Below are 24,556 nucleotides of genomic sequence, written 5' to 3' on the forward strand. Positions count from 1 at the left end.
ATAACTCTCCACTAGCCTGGCAGGGAGTCTAACCATATTAAACAAAAATTTGTGATTTTTTTTTAAATTGTATTTTGTTCCCTGTGGTAACTCCAAAACTCCACTTGCACTTGCAGGCCTAATGAGAAGTTCCTTTTCAAGTAACAGTGGGTAGATAACCTAACCATCTTTTGACAAATTGTACCACAGGGATCAGTGAGGAGTAATTGTGAATATAGGCATCTCTGCGTTTTTATTTTAGGGCAAAATAGAAATGATCGTGTGATTGGGAGCTGGGATCAGTCAGGATAAGGGCAGCCAAGGATTTAAGGAAATCCTCCCTGGAAGTTCATTAAATTGGACATGTTTGTGACCTTGAACCTTCAGTTAAAGCTGAATTTTTGTTGGCTTCCAAATTCTATTCAATCTGGTCTAAAATGAAGAATAAGTGAAGTGAGCACAAACAGCACGTGTTTCTGAGGCACAGGAGTTGCTGTAAGAGTGTCACAGGGAGCTACACAGCAGGAGCTGTTTTGAAGCTGACTTGAAGCTGGCAAGGTCAGGACTGAGGGAAGAAAAATAAAGGAGCTACAGCATGAAGTATTATGATTTTTTTCCCTCCTTCCTTTTTTTTTTTCTTCTAGGCTTCTCACAGAAGAATGCTGATGAAAAGCACAGCATCCCAATGCTCATTCCAGAGTATGATTGTGTTGCAGTTGAAAATGGGATCAAGGAAGGTAGGGCAGCTTCTTTCTTGCAGCCGTACATGCAGTACTTGCTTCAGGTGACTGTTCACTGGGATCTGGCATTCAGGCCTGATGCAGTGTTTCAGTGCATGTTAAAAGGGTCTGTGTCAGAAATGACAAAATTGGCTTGGAGGTGAGTTTTGTGGATATTAAAATAGTAGCATGCATTTAAATGTCATATTTTATCTATAGCTGTTGAACTGCTTTGGCATAACAGCTTAAGGGACAATACTGCCTCCATTCAGCAGGAGAAGGATCAGCTCTTGTCACAGATTACCTGTGACTTCCTGGTAGGTCATGCAAGGAGCTGCTAAAGAACTGGGAATAGAACCCAATTAAACTGGCCCCTAGGTCTATGGTCCCATTTATGGCTCAGTATTAAGCCAGGTCTTGCTCCTCTGGGCAGAGGAAGAAACATTTCCCTGTATGCTCTTACCTGGGCTAAATTTCATGGAAAAGCCAGTAACCAGCAAAAGAAATCGTATAAGCCTTTCCTTCTTTTAAGCAGGCTGACTTTCATCAAGGTAGGAAGGAAACAGTAGAGTCTCCAGTTAGCTGGGTCAGGATAGATACAACTATTGGTTAGGAGAAATCAATTACTTCCAAGTGAGACAGAAGTGACCACAGTGAGACAGAAGAGGAGGCTGGTTGACCCAAGTTCCCTTCTCTGGCTGTGAGGCACCGTGACTATGTGATAGAGCTTTTCAAGGATGGACTACATTTGTAGGCCCCCATGCACCCAAACTTTGTGTAGTCCTGTAGCTCAGTATTTACTGTACTCATGGTAACACACATTGCTGTTGTTTGGAATAGCCCAGAGGGTCTGCAGGATCTCTGTAAGGCCTCAGGACTAATGGCTTTATCTGGGCTTGTCTTGGCCTGTCCGGGGCTTTGCTTTAGCTTGTTTAGCTGGAACAGCAATTTCCTAGTGACTAGGTGACTGTTAGACAATTTGTTCTGCTTTTGCTTAGCTTTGTGTGATTCAACCATAATTTTAATTTTAATTTAGCTGAGAGTAACAAGTGGTTGTTTTATGTGGAATGAAGGACACAGGGCCCTAGCAAAATGATGTGGCGTAGAGGACTATAAACATGGTATCATGGCACAGGTCTCAAAAAGAAAGCCACTGGATGCACTGCAGAGGAGTATAGATTGGAGATGTCAGTAGAGGGCATGGGACGATACTTGAGCCCCCAGAGCTATAAACAACACATCAGTGGTCAATGACTGAAGGCTAAATAAAGGCAGGCCTGACAACTGGGTGAAACTGCTCTTAGGAGTAACAAAGAGAAAGGATCCAGTGTATATAAAATCTTATATGTGGTGTGATGCCAGCCACCTTAGAACCAAGGTGGGCAGTGGAAAGGTGAGTGTAAAGTGGAGAAGGCATAGGGACTATGAGATGTGTGTTCCAGTTTCACCTTTATAATTTTTGAGACTTAATAGCATTCTCCTTTTTATTTTCTGTGATAATTAGATCAAGATTAATATTGAGTGATTGCAAGCTAAAGAAGTTGAGTGATTGCAAGTTAAAGATTCAGTGACAGTAACAGCTTTGCTCATAAATTGTGTCTTTTTGGCCATACCAGGACTTTTGAACTAAGTGCATCCAAATGCCTTCCTAAAAAGATTGTCATCACACATTGAGAATTCTAAGCAAAAAGCTGTGGGGGTGAAATAGCTCAGGAGTTCCCTAAAGTCAATCCTACATGTTTTCCTTAGTCATTTATTTACAAGAAGATGAATTGCTTATTTGATCTTTAGGAGGTGAAACAATGTAATAAAATTCTGAAAAGGCATCCCTATGATTTAGCTGTTTCAGTCAAACATGAATCTTTTACTCAGCATGTTTGCTATCAGTGCATCGATAAGATTTGGGGAAATTTATTTACACCTTATGTTTTTGAAGGAAAGGAAGGTGAATGGATCACTGGTTATTAAGAAAAAAGCTGAGAAGTTGTTTGTTATTGATTTTATCCATTGCATACAGTAAATATTTCATTCAGTTATTTCATGAGGCTGTATACAAAATATAGTATGTTGTATTTTGGTTTGCCTTGTAACATGGGTATGCTACACAAAACTTGCAATAAAACAAGATTTATTGTTATTTTTAGAATATGACTTGAATCATGTGCCTTTTTAATGAGGTTTGGCACACGTACTGTGACTTTATTTTCCCTGAGCAAGTATGAATATTAACATACCTTATCACAAAACAAGCCTCTAATTAAAAAAAAATTTTGTATGTAGTTTAAAACAATCTGGTGGTTTTATTGGAATAAATCCCAATTTTCTAGTTCAGTTTAAATATATTTCCTGAAAAATCTTCAAGTACATCAGTCAAATTTGCTGATAGTGAAATTTTCCCTTGATGAATTTTAATGACAAATTTCACTCAATATAAAGAGATCTCCAAATGAAACTTTGGTTCTAATTCTCATAGTGCAGCTATTGGCTATCAAGTAATTTTCATTAAGATAAACCTGTATCCTGCACAGTTACACTGTGAAATAAGCATTTTGAGTACCTGAGTACCCTGAGAAGTAGAGTTCTGGATTGATTTCTGATGTCAAACTTGTAAAGATCTTGTAATGTGAGATTTTTTTTCCACATCAAATATTCCCCTTGTAAGCATCTTGGGTTTTGAGCTGCAGCTCAAATTTCTTCCCTGAATTATGATACTTGGCTTGCAACTTTGTACTGCAGTACTGGGACTTTGGCCCAGAAAGTAGGACAAGCCGTGATGGGAGATTTGGATTTACCAACAGCATATGACTTGTTTGCAAATTCCAGGATTGGGTAAGTTACCTTAAAAGCCCGTGAAGATTAAAAAACATGGCGAGACACTGGCCAGCCATCCTCATTAGCTACTGCTGGTGCTGCATAGCAAAATTTCATTAAGGACTCTGTAGTGGCAGATTGTATCAAAGTATCTTGCATGAAGTGACCAGTGTCTTTCATTCCGGCCTGCCTCTGAACTACTTGTCTGATTGTCTCTGGAAATGGAGTTTATAAACTCTTACCTGACTCCCATGTGCTGCCAACTGGCCTACAGAATGTAGCTGGAAATGAGGACATCATTTGAAGAGTTTCAATTTATATTTTTTTCTCTCCCTGCTGCCCTGAAGGTTTATGTGGGCCGCAAATATCTTCATGTCTGAAGAATACCTGTACAACATCTGATGTCTTGCTGAATGCAGAGGAAAAAATATGAGCCCTTTACTGCTAAGCAGAGATGACAACTTTCTAGTAACATAATCATTCTGAGGATCCGTGTGTGTACTCTTGAAAAAACTTCTGTATGCTCCACTTATCTTTGCAAGAACATTAAATTATTTCTGTCTTTTTTGCTGTATTTCCCATTTGCTGCAAAAACCTACAGATGATCAAATAATGACAGAAAATGTAATTTAATAGGAGTATTGAAGCTGTGTACAAGTTAAGAAAAAATGTGCATTTTATCTTCCCTGCTGTCCTTGATGGCATCTTCTATGTTGGATCACAGCTCCCTCCCTCAGACAGTGCCTGCCACCGTGTCACCTCTCGTTCTTGCTGAGCTGCAGAACAGTTCTGTTGGTGGACAGGAGTTGAATCTCCTCAAAGGGCTGCCCACACTTCAGCCTCTGTCACACGATCGAAGGGACTTACTCCAGTGTAATCGGTGCTCACCATAATGGCAGCTGCTCTGTGACTCAGAATCCTGCTCCAGACTTGGCAGTGCCTCTCAGGGCTCACAGGGCACTCGAGGCAGCCCTTACCTGGAGGCTGTAATAAACCTCATTGGAGCCTCTGGCCCACTCCATAGATTTTAGGGCAGATATAACTGTGAGGTGAGGTGCCCACAGCATGGGGACTGCAATACATAACCATCCTAGACAGGGATGTAGCTTTGAGCTAATGGGAAACCAGAGCCAAAACAACTGAGCTTCTTGTTTCTGTGGCATTGTCCGAATCCCTTCTTCCACCAGCTGACTTTGCTCTTTAAATTCCCATTTCCTTTTCTCCTGCCCCTGCCCCTCCTTCTGCCACTGGCAATTTAAACAATCTCAGTCTTGGTTCTTGTCAGTGATAGGAAGAGAGCTTCTCTTTTTGTACAGATCAGATGCAATAGGACCATAAGGAAAAGAGAAGGCTGCCTCTTCCTTTTGTTCTGAGCATGCCATGACAGTCTAGGATTGACTAAACTGTTGCTGCTTGCTGTGTGCATCTGTCTAGATATGTGTCTGGGTAACATTTTTTCTGGTCTGCCTTGAAAATGGCAAAGGCTGTAGGCTTGTCTTGATCTCAAAGAGAAGCTGCCTCCTCTTCCAGCATGCGCTTGCTTTTTGTCAAGGAATATGGGCCCCTGTGCTTGCCTGCCTCGTGAATTACCTGAAATACACGGTCGATGGATAGTACCTGTCAGCATATTTCACCAGACAGCTCCAGAGGGGGAAAAAAGAGTTTAAATAATCATCTCTCTCCCCTGTGCATCAGGGAAGAGCGATAAAAAAATGGAGATAAAAGACTATTGAAGACTTAGGACATTTCATCTTTTTTCCTTGGGGCAAATGCAGGTCTCTTTCCTATAGTAAACACATTTCAAGCTGTTCAGTTTTAAATTTATTTAGTGACAATACTTCTGAGGCTTCCCTGGAGAGGTTATTTTGTAATTTAATAGATGCCACTGTTGGGGAATTTTTTTTTTTTTTGTTCTAATTTTCTAAGCACTCAGTGATTTTCATCTTTAAAGCACTTTACAGACATTAAATAATCTGCAGTTACTGAGAGGTAGCTAAGCCATCACCTCTCACCCTGAGTCTTTCTGTTAATAACTCTGTGGGAACTCCATTCCACTTTACTCAAACATATATTTCTGCAGCTAAATCAGAATTTGTAGTATGGTAAAATGGCAGGTCAGGCACAGATTTTTTTTGTTTGTTTTTGTGTTTTCATTTTAAGTGTGTCACTTACTCATCATTTCAGATGTCTCCTAACGTTCAGCCTTAATGATGTTTTTGTTTTGTTGGCTGCATCTCACTGTTTTTAGCTCTACCGCAAACAACAATTCTTCCTTCGCCTGTTGAGGTGCAGGAAGTGTGCATGGATGGTTTATTCAATGTTGTCTTGTCTTTTCAGGGCTCAGCTCCCTCTCTTGGTGCTATCATGCTTACCTGCCTTCTAGGCCATCTTCTGCACTGACGTCAAACTTATCTGGCACCTCCAGGGACCAGCTTGTGGTCACATCTGTGTTTCCTCTCTCCTCCCAGAAGCAAAAGCTGCTTCATTGCCCAAAACCACCAGAAAAATTACTGCTGACTCTCCTACGTGCCATTCCATGTAGAATGACATCTCCACTGCACCTCGGAACAACCTCTGTGCCTAAATACAGGAAGAACTTATTGTAAGGACACAGGTCTCAGGAGATGACAGCAGTGCCCAATAATGTCTTTATGGGATGGAAAGGTGTACAAAGACTCTCTGTTAAGGACAATCAAAAAATTGAATGCCTCTAGTTAGCCTGTTGCCTATAAATGTTCTAGAGGTGGCCCAGGGCCCAGTTCAGTTGGCCCTGGTGAGCCTGTGTCCTTGAACCCTGGCTGCTGATCTGTAGGTGAGGAGGCTGAAGTGGATGTTGATCTGCCTTCTGAGTGTCCCTCTGCATTCTTCATGAATCTGGATCCAGTGACAACACAGAATTTAAAATAGATTGGTCAGAACTAAATTTTTCAGGTCAGAAAGGTGGGGAAGCTGCTTGTGAGGATCATGCAGCAGCCCTATTTCACCCCTTTGCCTGCTTAAACAGAGCCCCAGACAAAAACATCCATTCCACTTGGCTGCTCGTGTTGGAGGGCATATATATTGGCACTAGATTTTGATATGGAGATATTATAAACCAGCCCTTGACTGGGACTGTGGCCCTCTCTGTTCAAGCTGCAGTTAGAGGGCTGCATGCTCTCAGGCAAGTATTGCCTGTGCTGTGCTGGTGTGAATTGCCCTACATTTCTACTGCCTTGCAATGTGTACACAGCTAAAAATAGCACTGGCCTTTTAACTGTCACAATGCACACCCAGCACTTACCTGAGAGTAGGCAAACATGGGCACATGGAGCTAGGAAATTCAAGGTAGCGATCAAAAGAGCATTTGTCCGCTTTGTTCTCATTGTAATTCCTCCTGTGGATTGGGCTCTCGTTTTAAATGTAGCAAGTGCCTGTGTATTCAGCTCTCACCATTCCAGATGGCAAGTTCACCTGTTTTGCATTTTATAGTCTTGTATTTCAGGGCAGTGCCTAAAACTGTCATCTTTTTAATAGTTAACTCTGTGACAGAGTTACATACTGCCTAAACCCCAGTAAATGGCTTAAAGAAGTATTTGCTATAGGACCACAGCTTTATGATGTTTTAGTCCTCCCCCTGTTTTCACTTGGGTTAGCCTGCACAGTGCAGAGCCATATGTTATCCTGACACATCTGGCAGAGCAGATCAGAGTTAAGTCTGATGTTAAATTTCAGGTCAGTCAGAAAACAGAGTTTCAGTCACTGTCATAGACACATTTAAGTCAAAGTCTGAGAGAAAAACCCTCTTTATATTTGTGTATTACTTGCTAACTTTCTCTGCAGAATGCCATGTAATGAAATACTGCTCACCAGCTTACTGGCTGTAAAACTGGCATTTCACTTTTGGGGTGGTGATCTTGGAGCAAGGCCTATATCCTGCACGGTTTCACTGATAGCCCATGACTTCCCCTGACACCTCCTCTGAGAGGTTTGCGCTTCATTTCAGATTTGTCAACAAGACTAATGCCAGCCCTCCTGAGCATCATGAGTCCAGAGACACTATGTTCCCCTGACAAAATCCCTAAGTCATGCTACATTACCTGTTGTAAATAGACCTCCAGAAGATATTCCATAGTCTGTGAGTGTGGATATCTGTCCTGGGAGAATGTGATAGCATGAGACAGTTTTGTTGAAGTGTTATAAGTAAGTGGGACAGCTGAAGGTGCACCTGCCTGTACGAAGCTGAAATGCACAACTGGATAAAGACCCTGTGGCATGAGCGATGTCAGGCATTTCAGCATTGTATCCCCTGATTTGGAGCACTCTGAACTCTTGCTTCCATCCTCTGTCTTTACTACTCTCAAAATCTGTGCAACAAGGCAACAAAGCCTTTTGGAGTAATTGGTTTACTTCAGTTGTTCACATTAACAAACCTAATGAAAGCAAAAATACTGTAAGCAATATTCAAATAATCAGAAATTTTTGGAGGTTTTTGGTGTTATTCTGTTTTGGGGCAGGCAGACAGTTCCTAGGGATATAAATCAAGGCACTGGAAGTAGCAAAAAATGTATAGGCAGGTGATCATTTGATTGAAATGCATGGTATGTATAAAACATAGCAAACCATTCTGTTAGCATTCAGTCTGTATCAATTTTATGATTAACTTTGTAATGTAAACAGGAAAATTGCAGTGTTTTGAATTTCCACTGAAAGGTGCCAGAACCAGTGACCTTTTTGTTGCTCTGTAGTGCAGGGTTAGGAGAATGCATGAACTTTTTATGTCTCAAGGGACTTTGAATACGCTTGCAGAGTAGACAGTGGTAACAAACATCCTCTCAGTCTGTTCGGCCTGGCCATGCCTCTTACTCTCTCGCACTGTGTTAAAGAAGTTTTTAGGTATCTATTTCTAAAGTATGCCTGCCTTGAGAAGAGCTGCTTTGAGTTTCTGTCCTTAAATTTTCTTCCCTTTGCTTGGCACTCCTGGGAGGGAATAAAAGAGTTTAAATAACCACTACTTGCATTGAGTTTAGTTTTACAAGTACCGTTATAACTAAATTATCTGGCCATCCAGCCAGAAAGACTAGAAAAGGCTCTAATAAGTTTCCCTAATACACCAGCTGGGACTGCTGAACTTCACTAAAGGAAGCACTGCAGATGCTTGACTGGGTCATATCTGTTTATCATGTCTGGTTTATCCTTTCCTAAGATAAACATCCTACACCACTCAGTCTTTTCAAATAAGAGTGTCTACACCTCCAGTTGTTCTCCCTACCACCTCACCATGTGGTCTAACCTTTGATCATAAAACCCAAAGTGAGTTAACACAGATGAGAGATAACAGTTAGTGTTTGAACATGGATCATACCAAATCTTGAACATCATGAAGGCAGATGTTTAAAAGGCTCAACACAAATGTGATCTAAATGGACAGTTTTGCTAATGGGGTGATAGCTAGTAAAGGCTGAGAAGTGAAGTTTACATTTACACAGCATGCAGCTGGAATGTTCCCATGAATCTTCAGAACTTTTGTCCTCCACAACTGTGGATTGCCAGGTAATAGATTTAACAAGAACCCTAAAACCATTCCCTAAATACCCATCCCCTCCAGGGTACATTAAGCTACAGAACATTTCTGTAGTACACAACAAAGTGGCTCAACCAATATCCTGCAGGATGAACCTTGTCCCTAGAAAGGACAGGGTTGCTCTGCCATTGACTCTTGTCCTTACAGCTGATTTTCTTTGTGCCTTCTTTCTGGCCAGGGAATTGCCTATAAAGGGAATGGAAAAAGAGGAAGGGACCAAAACCCCTAACACTTCTACTACAAAGGCCCCCAAATTTCATGTGCTACGTGAACACAGCAGAACAGCAGAGAAGAGTATTGCCACTGTGTTATATGAGGCATGCAATTTCAAGCACTATGTTAGAAATGTTGCTATTACATTTAGTAGTGCAGCTTAAATGTAAGAGATAGATTTGCTCAGGTCAGTATGAATAATTTAGAATAAATATTCTAATTAGGGTAGTCATGAGAAAAGTATTTAGTAATTTTTTAAAAACTACATGGCATTTTTATATTTCTTGCTATGTAAATCCCTCATAAGCATGTTTTCATTAACATTCTTTTTTATTGAATGTTAAGATTATTGCAAATGAAGGTCATAACAAAACAATACGAAATTGCAAAGCAGCTCTGTTAATTACTGCCAAAACCTTACTGCACAGATGCCAAGGAAAATATCTATCAAGACTGCTGGAACAATGCCCTCACAATCTGACCAAGTGGACCTCAACATTGCATGTACAGGCAACCAGAATGTCTGGGGGCTTCCCCACGGCCTGTGTGCAAGTAGCTAGGAAGAAGTTTGAGAGAGAGGAGAGAAGAGTGACTCAGCCCCACAGAACGTAAAGCTGCCATGCTCCCAGCAGATGTGGTTAGGATGGAGCATTTGCCTCCCCAGAAGCTGAGTGTTCTGTTCAGGGTAAACAGTTGTGTTTTCATTCATTTCAAGCCCTTTGTATTTCTCAGCTTTAATAGTTACCAAATAACTCTTAGTGAATTCTCTGAAACTTCATACTTCACCCAGGACTGCGTGTGGAGGGCATTGTTCAGGAAGAAAATGCCTTTCATTCCCTCATTACCAGATGGCCATGTACATATAGACAGACAGAGAGGTACATGCCTTTCTGACATAGAGAAATTAGAGACACTTAAATAGACTATTAAAATCAGTTTCATTAGACTAACACAACGCTCCCGGATGCACATAGACGAGGTAACACCTGGCTAGTACTGATTTTTTGGATGTCAGTGATGGGATGAAACAGGTAGTTTCCTGTCTTGCAGCAGTAGTGCGTGTATGAATTGATTTTTGTAAACTGCATTGAAAGCAGAACATGTAATACAAACATATTATTCATGTGTCTTATGCTGCGAGAGTTAAAACCATAAAAATTTGCTCTAAGACCAAAGCTAGAGTAGTTATAGAGCTTTTTAGCTTCTTAGGGGGGAAAAGGATGGGTTTATTGTTTTAATATAAAAATTATTCATAGGGTTAATGGTTGGACTTGATCTTAGAGGCCTTCTCCAATCCTAAACATGTCTGTGATTCTATGTAAGCTGGTTCTCAGCTCTTGAACACACTGAGGCATTCTTGAGATTAACATTCAATGTTTAAAATAAATTCAATATAGCTGGTGCTAGTGATCTTTAATAAGTGCATATTCTCTGATGGATCACGGACACATATGGAAGTTGTGAGGGACAAAATGCAGTGATTTCTTTCTGGTGTGTGCAGTGCTTTTACTCCTCCTTACTCTGGGTGTGTGAGCCCATGGGAGTCTGGTTGTGATTCTTTTATGTATGAGATATTCCACATTTCTAGTGGGGGAGAATGAGAAAGAAATACAGACAAGAAGTTTTGGTGAAGGTAAAATATCATGGCCCTATCCAAGTACAAGTGTTTTTCCTTTCTTTTGTAAATCTCCTCCTGCACTGATGGCTGATGGCTTTGGCAGTTAGGCCCCTTGCTGACTTTGGACAGACACATAATAAGAGAGGAGTTAAATGGCCTGCCAGCAGTCAGAAAGCAGAGTGTCTCATTCCCAAAAAGTTCCTGCTCTTCAGCCTCAAGACTGTTTTCTTTCCCAAAGTCAGTTTCCTTGCTGCCTAGGCAAGAGATATGCCTACTTTGATGTTTACAACTCAGAAAAAGGGGTTTTCAATCTGTGCTTAGACTGCTGGATTCTGCTAATGCTGTCTAATGGCTCTGTGACAGGTGTGGACGAAAATCAAAGTTGTTATCACTAGGCTAAACTGCACGGTACTGGAACCCTCAGTCCCCATGGAAAATTTTCAGTCCCACATATTTAGAAAAGATGGAAAATCATTGTCTTGAGATTGTAATTTCTAAGATCTGGAATAATATTTCTCATGAGTAAAACTCTGCAGAGTAAATGTATCTCCCAACTGCCTTGTAATGCCACATGAGATTCAGTTTCAGACACTTATTTTTATAAATATTAACTCCTCCAACATTAGATTATTTCAATCTTTTAAATTTAATATTTTTAATATATTACTAATAACTATTAGTTATATAATCCAATAGTATGGTGATATATTAATTAGAGATGCAATATCCCAGTGACAGATTAAATTTTGCATTCTCAGGGATGTAACTTTACTATGTCCTAATATTGTAGTACTGAAAATTTACTCTCCAAAGCAAAGAGCTTTCTGAGTATTTCTGAAGCACAGTCAGCCTTCTTTAGTCTTTCTATTAAATCTTGTTTTTTAAAATTTGTGCAGTCCCTAATCTGGGAAGTTTAAATAGACCAGGATCCTTTGGAAGTAAATCTCTGGGCAGCCTCCCAGAGGTAAAGTTGGTCAATGCTCACTTTCTTTTGTTAACATGGAGATGTGCCAAGAAGGCAGTGGTTCATTCTTTTACCCCAAACACTGTGTTGGCTGGTTTTTTTTCATTCAGTTGTGAAATAAAATCTGCTGCTCCTACAGAGCAGCACTAGCTCAACATCCAGGAAGAGTGGACAGAGTAGTTAGTGAATGCAGTAAATGTCGTAATTTCCATCAATAATTTGAAAGTGTTTTTTAAAATCTGGTAAAATTGTTTAGTTTATGGGTTGCTTTTTATGTCGGTAGAGATCAGAGTAAGAAAATGAGTATAGACTGGCTTGAACCACAGAATCTGAAACAGAAACACAGCCTTGAAAGTTTTGATTGTTTATATTTGGGGGTCCACTTCATCCAATTGTAGCAAGAGAGGGCAGACACCTGTTAGGATTTCCTGCCAGATTTCCTTAAATCTGAGAATAATTTTAGTTCTGGGAGTTTGGTTTGGACCCATTTGCAGTTACAAGAGTATACAGCTGTGGAAAAGCAGTGACAGAAAGGAGAGGGTTACATGGAGGAGTAATTATTCACAGCTACAGTGCAAGAATAGACAGGATGTTGGTAAGGTTGCTTAGCAGCTGTATTCCCACAGTCTAAGCTCTGCTGTGTTTCCATTGAGGATCTAATGTGCTTTCTGTTAAAGCAAAGCTGTTCATGGTGTAGGAGGATATATTTAAATAGAGAACAGCTTACTGGGCTTTTCTTATAATTAAAGCACAGTCACTGTCCCCTTACTGCTACTGCAAATTCTCAAACTGAAAGCTGAGCTGACCATGTTGGCCTGCTTTTGAACCAGTGCTTGTTACAAGAGGCAGTGTCTCTATTTTTGCTCTCACTGGAAGTCTTTCAATCTTACAGCCCTGCTGGGAAGACTGATGGCCAGGTCTGGGCCACCACAGGCACTGATGTGACTAGATGTGGGGTGCCTGGCAATCTCCACCTGAGTGAAGCATTTGCTGCTCTCTGTTGACCAATGCTGCTCATGACTCCTGCTTGACAGGTAGCCCACAGGGATCCTAAGCAGAGATGTCTGTAGCGGATTCTGTCCCTGGCAGCTCATCCTGTCCCTTCTGATTTTCCCTGTTCCTACTTGTCTAGCAGCTGCTCAACAGCTGTAGTTCACAGGTAGTGAGACAATTGGCACTGATTTAAACTGCCAGTCTGTAAAATGAAATTACATATACCAGGAACTGTTTTAAAAACTCCGGTGGTGTCCAGGCAGCTGTGGATCTGGAATATATGCTGTTCACCCTGCAGCAGCTGAACTATGCAGCAGGATGGGAACCTCCAAGAAAGGAATGAAGCAGATAACTGGGACACAGATAGGTTTCAGTCTCCCTGTTTGAAAACAGAGTTAGCAACACCAGCAGGAATTTTAGAGGTGGAAAGCCCTGTATTAAAACCAGATGCCACTATAGAACCTCACATACAAGCAGTATATAGGCTGAGAGTAAGAAAAAAGTTAGTGGTGAAGCCACCAGCAAAAGTAAGGTCATGTCTCCAGTTTTTTGTGTGTAGCCTTTCAAGGTGCAACTTCAATAGACATGCAGGAGTCACAGAAAGGCGGTAGGGAGAGACGAGCAGGTAAAACTCCTACTCTTATTAATGATATTTTTCTACACTGCAATTCTAGCAATAAAGATATCCTTCTTCTGTTGCCTGGCATAATGGGTTCTGAGGTCTATAGAGCAAACAATGGTTCTCCAGGGGACCTCGATACAGCTCATCCACAGCCTCGATTACTGCTCTGAATATTGCATATCCTCTTGTGTGGCATTGTATCTCAGTGTTCCTGTGCTGGCTGCACATCACCTGGGCTTTTCCTCTTTATTTTGCCACACACCACCCACCAGAGAATAGGTCATACACATCAGAAAGTGACATGAGAAATGGTGCCACCTCTTTCTTAAAATATTAAGAAAGGCCAAACCAGTGAACTACCTTTAAATCATGTAGGATGTAATTGCTCCCAGCTGTACTTTTGGCTGTCTCATCTTCCATTATTGCTTGTAATCTCCATGCATGCTCTGGCCTGTGTAGCCAGGAGAGGCTGGGCATGGGAGCATTGGCAGTGGACATGTCTGTGTCATTAAACTCAAATGATGAGAAACACAGAACAGAGAGGGTTCCCTGTGCCTTGGATGTGTGGAGGAAAAGACAGGTCTGATTATAGATCTACCCATCCATTGCAGCTCTCCAGTTGTACGAGTCATGCCACCCCATTTTTGTGATGGCAACTATGTCATAGTCTTCGTGCTGAACAATGCTTTAACAGAAGATCTACTTTTCTTCCCTGTGATCTCAGGTGCCTGATCTCAGGTGCATTATCTCAGACATCAGCCATTAATGACTTGCTTTCAAGGTGCTTGCCTTAATTTTCTGGTTTTGGATTCCTTTTTAATGCCAAGACATCTTTTATTCATTCACTACGTACACAAGTGCCTGTGAACAACTTCAGCGTTTTTCCCAGGTCTGGAGAATTTGCTACTGTTCTGTTATGTAGTAAGTCTCCACTCTTCATCAGTGGTAATGGTCAGGTTCCGCTCTAAAATGTTATTTTGACATGTTTCAATTTTTCCTTTCTAAAGGAAAATATTTACTTGTTTATTGTCAGCCATAAAGTCAAGGTTTTGCTGTTCACAGAAATAAATTTCTTATTATCATTGCAATTCTTTTTTCCAAAGCCTGAGGAAAACAACTTGTAATGGAAATTAGCAATGGCTCTTACTGAAGAGGGGAACAAAACCTTTTTATTATCTGTCCTATTAATAGTTACCAAGAAATTTCAGGTGACAAAGTAGAAAAAGTAGATAAAAATCAAGTCATGTTTTAATCTTATTTAGCCTCTTGTAATGATGAGCCAGAAGAGACCCTAATTATGCAGTTACATTACTTAAATAGTCTTGCTATTGCAGATAATTACATTTGCAACATGCCTTGAAAGTGTTAGTGGTGTTATAGAGCTGATTCTAAAATAAATTTTTCATTTAATGCTTCCATACAGAGGCAGCAATACATCTCTGTTTGAAAATGTAAAATTAATTTCTTAAGTAGTGGTAACACCACTTTTTTGAGTTTAAGGCGATGTGTGCTTCAAAGGCTGTTTATGCCTGTCTTCACATTTTATTCAGCTGGGAAAGCAAAACAGGAGCAGGTTTTCCTGTGTCACCCAAAACGGAGAGTTTATCCAGCAGATGTATCCAAAGAACATAGTGTTTTTAACAAAATTACAATTTGTAGGCAGGACACTTCACCAGTCTCTGGACTGCACTCAGAATTTAGTAATTCCATTCCAGTAATTAGGACAATGAGATACGGTTTTATCTGATTTTACTTTGACCATGGCAGGCTAGGGGTGTGTTGCTTCAATACTGTCTTACTAGGAACCTCCTCTGTCTTTTGAGTATTGTGGAGAGAATGGAAGTGCTAGTGCTGGAAAATTTAAGCAAACATTTTGTTTCCGCTTTTAGCTCTCTCTCCTAACGCTTGTGAATATTTATCCATGTCTATCTTTATAGCTTAAAATTACAGCATTTTTTTAACAATTATTGAATTATATTTCTTTTTCTCAGAAATCTTTTGCCATTTAATCTATTTATATTGTACAAGGAGATCTTGGAATGCCACGTGTAATGGGGAACTCAGAAATAAAATACGTAATAAATGTTAAAGTGCATAAGAAGTCATAGGATTTCAGCAGAAACACAGTGGGATACAATGAGAGGATCATCTTCTCAGCTGCTTCTCACATTATATTTTTTGCTTATCCTGGAAGTCACTTACAGTCCAATTATCAACTTGTGCATAAGAATTTGTTAAAGGAGACAAAAAAATATTTTCAAAAAATGTGGTTTCAAAAGTGTCTCTTGTTGACTGTACTTACAGGGAACTGGAAGATGCATCCTTATGCAAATACTCTTTCTTTTGTTTTCTGAGGGTGGCAACAGCTCAAACTTTTAGTGAATTCTGAATCACACTTTGGTCCCATTTTCTGGCATGCCAAAAAGATGGGTCAAAGTGCTGGATCAGAATGAAACTGTGCACCATCTGTTTTACTATAGTCAACAGTGCTAGGAAAAGGTCATAATCTGTATAAATAGAACCATGGAATAGTTGGGGTTGGAAGGGACCTTTAAAGGTCATCTAGTCCAAACCCCCTGAAATTAGCAGGGACAACTAGATCATATAGTCCTCGTAGCTCAGTGAGAAGAGTAGATGCAATATCATTCCAAGTGTTTTTCTTCCGTGTGATGCTTTTTCGTCACTGTGCCAAGTGCCTGCAGGTAAAAGAAGGCAACAGCGCCTCAGGGAAAGCCAGTGAGATTAAAAGGCCACCACATTCCTGCTGTCATGAGGATGATACTTTGTTCCCATATTCGCTCTCATGAGTAAAGCACCTCCTTGTTCTGTAGCTGTTCACTTATTCAAGCCTTTGAGCGAACCAGCATGAGAGGCTGCACATCAGTATTCAAGGCACACCATGACGTGAGGAATCTGGAAGGGGGGCTTGACTTGTTCCATTCTAAATAGGATTGAAATTGCTGAGTATCTAGTTCTCATAGAGCCTCTTTTCCCAAAGGGCCTCAAAGGGTTTCACAAAATTAACCATATTTAGGGGGCAATAAAAGGCTGGTGAAAGAAAAGTGAAGGATTAGCTCTCGGCAGAGCCAGTGCTCTTGCTTTTTCCCCTGCGCAGCACTGCCTCTCACAAACACCCTACACGCCGTGCCGTGTCTTACCGGCAGCTGTGGGAAGGAGCCTGTTGCATCGAGGACTGGGGCAGCAGCTGCTTTCCCAGGGGCTGTCTGCTGTGTGCCTGTGCCAGCCCCTTGTCCTGCTGGACTCTGCCTGGGGAGCAGGGCAGCCCAGGTCTCCCAAAACTGCCCTTCAGGCTTCCTGCATACCCAGCCGCCATCTCGGCATTCCACATTATTAGCAGGATTGTGTTCAGGACTGCGGGAGGCAGCGGTTCTTTTCTAAGAGGGTGTGATGGATTTGTGGCAGGGGACCTGTGGCAGTTGGTGCTTGGCAAGTGCTGTGAGAGGCTATGGGTTGAGCGACTCAGGAAAGCTATTAACAGTCTCTGTTGAGAAGCTTATATTGCCTCAATAACATGGATCATTAATTTTGCTTTTTAATCATTAAGAAAATGCCTTTGTTTGATGGAATGTTTGGGACAAAGTTAGATGTAAGAAAATTTTCTGCTTTTCTTACTCATGTAGCATTAGCTATTCACTAAGCTTTTAACTAACCTCTTTTTCATAACTTAAAGCTGATGGAATGATTCTATTTGTATGTATACAAATTAGTTGCTGCTAAATCATTATTTTGAGTTGTCTTGCTTTCTGAGCACTCTGTGTTTGTTGATGACAAACCCAGAGCAATAGAAATGTAATGAAAGCAAATTAAAGGAAGCATTATAGGGTTCTACCCAAGGCATTTATCCTGTATAAATACCAGTTCCTAATGAAATTATGAGGAAATAAGTGGAGTTTATTCCTGCTAATATACATTATTTTCTCCTTTTTAAAAATGTTCACTGCAAGATTAAGATCTTCTCCTTAATTCTCTCTCTCTCTTTCAGTATACAGCCTGTTCAGTGCCATTTTCACTTGGTTCCCTCTCCTAAAAATCAAACAGGTAAATAAACAGTCTCCAGGGCAGGCTGTGATTCATAAATGAAATAAGCAGTGCACCATGCACAAAAAATTCAATGGACGGGTTAAAAATAGGAGGTGCGTCTCTCTGACTGTTTTCCTACCACCACCCCATGCAACGATGGACATAAATAGGTGTTGGTGGCCAACCTATATTCTTATTTTGTCTTAGATGTATGTGGTTGTACACAAGTCACCAACAACAGCAGAATTTGCAGCTCCTCCTGAAGGTCTCCAGCAGCAGCCGTGGTGCTTTGCCCATGGAGGCCGGGCTGGAGCCCAGGCAGCTGTACCAAAGCACCCAGGGCTTGTGCCACAGTCTCCGCAAGCTGACTTCTGCCAACAGTGTTCTGTAGCACAAAGTGACTGTGCATATTTTTGTATCTGTTGCAAATGATGATTACTGCATCCAAAGATGCACAAATGGCAGCTGCCTATTTCCAGAATCAGATGTCACCCTGAGAAGGTAGGAGTGAATGCCTCTCTGGAGACCCTCTCTGCTTTCTGACCCAGTACAGGTGCCTTTTTCATGCCCTTGTTCCCCATTAGGCTGACAATACCTGCTCTACCACTGCCTGCTTCTCTTCTGGATCCCAGTCTTGCTGAGGTCTGCCTTGTGTCATATTAAAAAATATCTTCCATGTGTATTTGGCACTGTACAGCTTTCTTGAAAGTGGACATCCTGCATTCAGATAACTGAGGTTATTAATGCAGAAAATCAATGCCAGTTTGTTATGTTCAGAGCCTTTTCATGCTATGTTCATTAAAATCTCACTGTGGTGGATTTTTTTCAGTAAAACCTTTGAGAGGCTTTTTATATCAACAAATCATAGAAAGCTTTTTAAGATTAATATTCATATTATTGAGTTTCTTTTACTATCAATATAACTCCTGAAGGCTTTTTTAACCATAAAAAAAATTTTACCAATCCCATTTCTAAACTTATTATGAGCCATAGAAAAGTAATAACCAAATTACAAGCAATGCAGTGCATTTCAAAGTATGACTTACAAAATTGTTACTGTCTTAATAACCTGAAACTCTAAAAAACACCAGTAATGTTGTGGCGAACCTTAAGCACAGCCCTAGAGAATGCAAACTGTAGTATTATAGACAGAAAATGTCTTAACATGGACACAACTGTTACAGGACAGGGACGAGTTTTCTTTGGTCTTTAATAAAGGCTCATTCTTTCCCCACAGTGTAAAACATCAAGAAGCACAATGATGAATAAAATCCATTCATATGGCTCATGATTCGTCACAACCTCAAAAATTGGAGTTTATATTGCTGTTTTATCCTATTTAGTATAGAATATGCTCCAGTGCTGACAGAAATGCAAGTGCAATTACAATGCATCTACATCTCCCATTGCCTGTTCTGCTGCTGCTCTTAATTAGGCACTTTCCCAATGGAGTCTGGCAATGTACAATTTTTGAAGTGGTAAATGAAATCACAAAATCACAGAATAGTTTAAATCAGAAGTGGGTCATCTAGTTCAGCCTTCACTCAATGTAAATCCAACAGAATCAGGTGATACTGGGCCTTCTCCAATCAAGTTTTGCATTTCTACAGAGAAGGAATTTTTCTCCTGTTAAATTGGGATTTTCATTGCTTCCTGTCCCAATGCCATCTGTCCCTGAGATGATTCAGGCTGTGTCCTCTGTTGAGCCTCTTAAGGCTGAACAAACCCAGCTCTCAGCCTCTCCTTGCATGTGCTGAGCTCCAGCTCCCTGACTGATTTGGTAACCCTTTATCAGACTTATGTCAGACAGGCAGCATGCAGTGAGCTTGATTGTGATGTGAAGGAGGGAGATTAAACACTGTTGTGTAGGAGTGAGAATGGAAGGAAAGGTGGAGAAGAACTTACTGTTTCCAGGTTTCATAAAAACAGGAAGAAACTCTGGAGATCCTACATCCGGACTAGGAGGGGTGCTGTGGCAACTGAGTGAAGTTACTTCTACTCTGCTCTGCAAGGACACCACTTATATCAACCCATGTCAATGACTACTTAATTTGTTAAAAACAAAACAGAAGAGCTTGTGCAGTCTTCTTTGGCATCAGAGGGTGGCTCAGAAGGTGAGGAGTTCTTGAGAGAAGATGACAAGGGTTCAGCGGGCAGGGCGGAATGAGAGCTTTAAGGGATATGTGCCCTGATACACCAGTTTTGATGAAGCCTGAGAGGTTTGTGTACAGTCTTGGGGTGATGAATATACCCGATTGCCCCAGGTGAGTGTCTTGGTTTTGGAGACAAAACTTTGGGAGAAAACACTCTGGAATGAGTGTCTCCTCCAAAGGGAAAAGGGCCTCCCCTTTTCCTCCATCAATGAGACAAATGGGTCACAAGAAGTGAAAGTGGGAAAAAGAATCCAAACTGTTTATTAACACACAAACAAAACAGGGTAGAACAGGATTAAAAAACCCCTCAAAATACAACAAATTCCCAGAGAGGGAACAGACACCTTGGCTCGGACCAGCTGGGGCCACCCCGCGGGCCCACCGGCGCCATCCCTGCAGGCTGCCCGGACCGGCGAGGAGGGAAGGGAGTCAGTGAGGCAAGGGGAAGGAAAGGGAAAAAAGAGCAAGAAAAAAACCCCAACAGAACCTTTTCCCAGCTAGCTGGACCACAGAAGAAACCCAGAAAACAGCACAGTGCTCCTGGCTCACTCCCTCCCGAGCCCTGCCCAGACCCTGGAGCCCTTGGGCTGAACCGTTCAACGCCCCCTCGGGTCCGTGGCTCCGGCCCCGCCCCCGGGTCCATCCTAAAGGCACAGCGTCCTTGGGCATTGAGCGGATGGTTGAGGAATAAAGCGGCTTCATAACATCACCCCAGTGGGTAATAGAAATGGACAAGGGTGTGCAACAGATAGTATGAGTCGCCAACATGGACTGCTGGGTGACATAGTCTAAAGTTGCTTTTGGCCTCTAAACTTCCCCTGTCCAAACACAACACCAAAAGGACCACCAGTACCAGGATTAGAGCCACATGAGAGGGGAAATGTCTCCCTGTCAAACTCAGTTTCCTTGAACCCAGCTACTAGGTTGTGGCAGTGGTGCTCAAGATCCAGTTGTCTCAAAGAGGAAGATTTCTTCCATGGCCACCGGTCAACTGCAGGTTCAACCAGAGTCTTCAACTCCCCTTCAGTGCTCTTTGCTCTGCATGCCCAATTCACAGTGCTTCAGACTTTGTATTTTGCATTTCTAACCCATCTGCTTTGATGGTACTTTAAGGACAATACAGTCAAACCCTTACTGGTAAGTAAATTTTATTTTGCCAGCTAAGAGAGAGACTACCTCTAACATACATGACATAAGTCATGCATAGACAAGGAGCCAGCCATGGCTGGTTGGTTTGGATTTTCAAACAGACCTAATACTAAGCTGCACTGGAGGTTGACAGTGGTAGAAGTTCTTGGAATCAGGCAGTGTGGGTGGCCTGTGTTCCTCAGGTCTGTCACACACAGGTCCCCATCCCTTCTCTCCCTGCTCATCCTCCCTGCCAGGTTGTCTCAAGCAGCATGTCAAAAGCTTCCATTTTTTTCTGTAAGGTAGCTGTAGATAAACATGATCCTGATAGTTATCACAGCAGGGTATTTAGGTGGTTGAAAGTGCTCTTCAATTCTTTGAGTCCCTGCCTCTCAGCTGTCAGTCCTGCTCACGCTGTGTTTGCAGCTGGTGCAGAAGAGAAGATGCCATCTTAATTCAATGTGGGTGTTGCATCAAGCTTTCTGTGTAATGCTGGCCATTTACTCCTAAAATCAAACTCTATTGTCCTTTGCTTGCATGAGTGTTGAACAGGTCTCCATGAGATGAAGATGCCCTGTAAGAAGCGTCCTCAGACACTGTGGTAAAGGTCACACAGACTCTCCCAGGATGAGAGATGGGGTGATGTCACTATGAATATCCCTGTTGTTGGTTAGACTGACAGTCACTCTCCCTTCTTCATCTTTTTTTTTTTTTTTTATATTTAAGTACTGATTGAATACCCCTGATAACTCCAGTATCCAAAACATTTTTGGGACAAGCCATGCTACTACTATGCTCTAAGGGCAGGACCACTGCTGGAGGAAGTGACGTCTTCCCAGTTTAGAAGCTCCATGGCATTCTACAGAGAATGAAGGGGCAAAAAGAAATGCTCCAATTGACTTGCTTTCAGTGCCTGCCAGTGCATGTAAGTGGCAGTGCAGGCCCTCTCTATTTGGTATATTCACAGTTTCACCAGAATTGCTCTTTCTGTGTGACTCAGAAAGAGTTATTTTAATTAAGGCATGTTGGTGAGGTTTGAGGTGTAAAATCTGACAATCAAAATGGAAGGATTTCCTTTTCATTTACCTTGTGTGGGCTTCAGGACATCTGAAACCTTAAGGGCCACATTTTGATTGCTGTCTGTTTTAAGTGGGAAACTTGCAGGCTTGCACTTCAGTAAAAATGACCCAGTTGTGCATTTCTCCTTTCACAACTAGCAGAACCACAGCTGCTCTATGCCTGTGTGAAGCACATTCCTTCCTGTCTCTTAGCTTGTCTCCTAGCAGCTGGCTTGTGGGTGTGTGTATATTAAAAAAAATCACTTTAATGTGAAAAAAAGCAGATTGACTTTGTTAAAGGAAAAGAATTCTTTAGCAAATTTTCTTTCTCGCTGTCCCCTAACTATAACAGGTGTGTAGAGATGAGAAAGGCCCATCCTTGCAATCACAGCAGATGTTGGGATAGCTCCACACTTTCCCTGGAAGAGCTTGTATGCATGCCAAGGCATTGTGTAGTCTACCAGCGTGTGAAAAATCAGTTGTGAAATCTCTGTCATGACATTGCTGCCAGGGAAAAAGGCAGCCCCCATTTACAGTACAAAAATATATTAAGTGGATACTGAGAGGTAGGTAGATTTTTGCCTCTTTGAGTTCCTCTCAGCACTTATTAGATATGAGAAAATCTGTGCAGTGGTTTACACAAATCTTCCTGTAAAAGTTACACTGTTTTATTTTTCAGGCAGTTTCCAGTCTCCCCCAATTACACCAGCACTTTTACTGTGATACGTGTCCTGCTTAAGGGATGAGGGTTTTTCCTATTTGATTCATGTAATTTCATTTTGGCTTTGAATTTTTAAACAAGTGTAATAAATGGTGACAAAGTGCAGTGCTCACTCAACATCTGGATACTTTTGTACATTTCTTAACTCATTATGATAGTTAATACCAATTTACTATGCTTCTGAGATTTTTACAGCCCATCTGCATTACTATAATTTCTTCCCTGTACTTAAATGAGGAGTTTTTAAATCCTTTTCCCCAGCTAGGGTTACAGGTATTTGATATTATAAATGTTGGGATGACTTTGGCTCAGGATGAGCTCCTGAAGCTGCCGCATGTTCCTGTGGTTGCTGCGTCCTGCAGACACTTCCCATGGTCCCATCACAGTATCTGCCTCCCTACTCCCAGCAGTGGGGCATCTCCAGCTGGCAGCTGTGCAGGGCTGTGCCAAATCCTGCTGGGATTTTGTTCAGACTTAGGCACTTGAATTTGCTCTGTTTCTCCTGTTAGATCTGTGCATGAAGACAGCACTCTGAATGCAGGAAAGGTCACTGCTATTTGCAATTCCCTTTGAAACTAATTATTATGGCTGTTTTCATAGAATCATAGAATTCTATGAATCATAGAAAAGACCTTTAAGATTATCAAGTCTAAGCATTAGCCCAGCACTGCCAAGTCCACCACTAAACCACGTGCCTCAGTGCCACATCTACACATATTTTTAATACCTCCAGGGATGCTGACTGTGCCACTTCCCTAGACAGCCTGCCTCCAATGCATGAACATCCTTTTGGTGAAGAAATTTTTTCCACTATCCAATCTAAACCTGCCCCGGTGCAACCTCAGGCCATTTTCTCTTGTCTAGTCCCTTGTTACCAGGGAGAAGAGGCTGACCCCCACCTCATTACAACCTCCTTTCAGAAAGCTGTAGAGAGTGATAAGGTCTCTCTTGAGCTAAACAACCCCAGCTCCCTCAGTTGCTCTTCATCAGACTTGTGCTCCGTGAGGACGCTGTGGGAAATGGTGTCAAAAGCTTTACTAAAGTCCAGGCAGGGAACATCCACAGCCTTTCCCTCATCCGCTAAGTGGGTCAACCTGTCACAGAATGAGATTAAGTTGGTCAAGCAGGATCTGACTTTCACAAACTCAGGCTGGCTGCACCTGACCCTCTGGTTGTCCTGTACATGTTGCATGATGGCACTCAAGGTTATCTGCTCCATGACTTTCCTCAGCACCACAGTCAGGTTGACAAGCCTGTAGTCCCTCAAATAGTCATTCTGATCCTACTTGTAGAGGGGTGTCACCTAGGCTAACCTCCAGTCTAGTGGGACCTCCCTGGTAAACCAGGACTGCTGGTAAATGATGGAAAGTGTCTCACTGAGCTCTTCTGGCAGCTCCCTCAGTACTCTTGGGTAGATCTTATCTTCTGTGCTCATTGCAGTGTTTTGTAAGCTTGGATAAAACCATAAAAAAAAAATATAATAGTTTTTTGTACCAGCCAAAGCCCTGAGCCTATGTTTTATGCTATTTAGTTGGAATGGGGACACCTCTTGTCCACAGGTATTGAGGACTTCTTTCAGGAGTAGCACTTAGCAATCAAGTCTCTGAGCCTTTACTGCTAAGTAGCTTAAGATACAGATCCAGTATGGTCCTGTGTAAAGGTCCAGACTGTGGCTAAATCATGACAGAAGCAGAGAAAATAAATTCCTTCAAAACCTCATGAGGACTCTCCTTTTCCAGAAAACACAGTAAGGTCACTTTGTCTTCATTGTTCTATCTGTTTTGACTGCTGTGTATCTATGGTAAAATATAAACTAGAGCTATTCAACTCATCAGTAAAAATTAATAGCAAGGAAATAAATTAAAAATCCAAGTACTCCAGGAAAGGATGGCTCCCGTTTCAAAGATGAGGCACATGTACTCATTTCCCAAAACATATGCTCCACTCAGACAAAGTGGACAAAGTGGACAAGGAAA

This window comes from Corvus moneduloides, chromosome 2 (genome assembly GCF_009650955.1).
Source record: "Corvus moneduloides isolate bCorMon1 chromosome 2, bCorMon1.pri, whole genome shotgun sequence".
In the NCBI taxonomy this organism is placed as follows: Eukaryota; Metazoa; Chordata; class Aves; order Passeriformes; family Corvidae; genus Corvus; species Corvus moneduloides.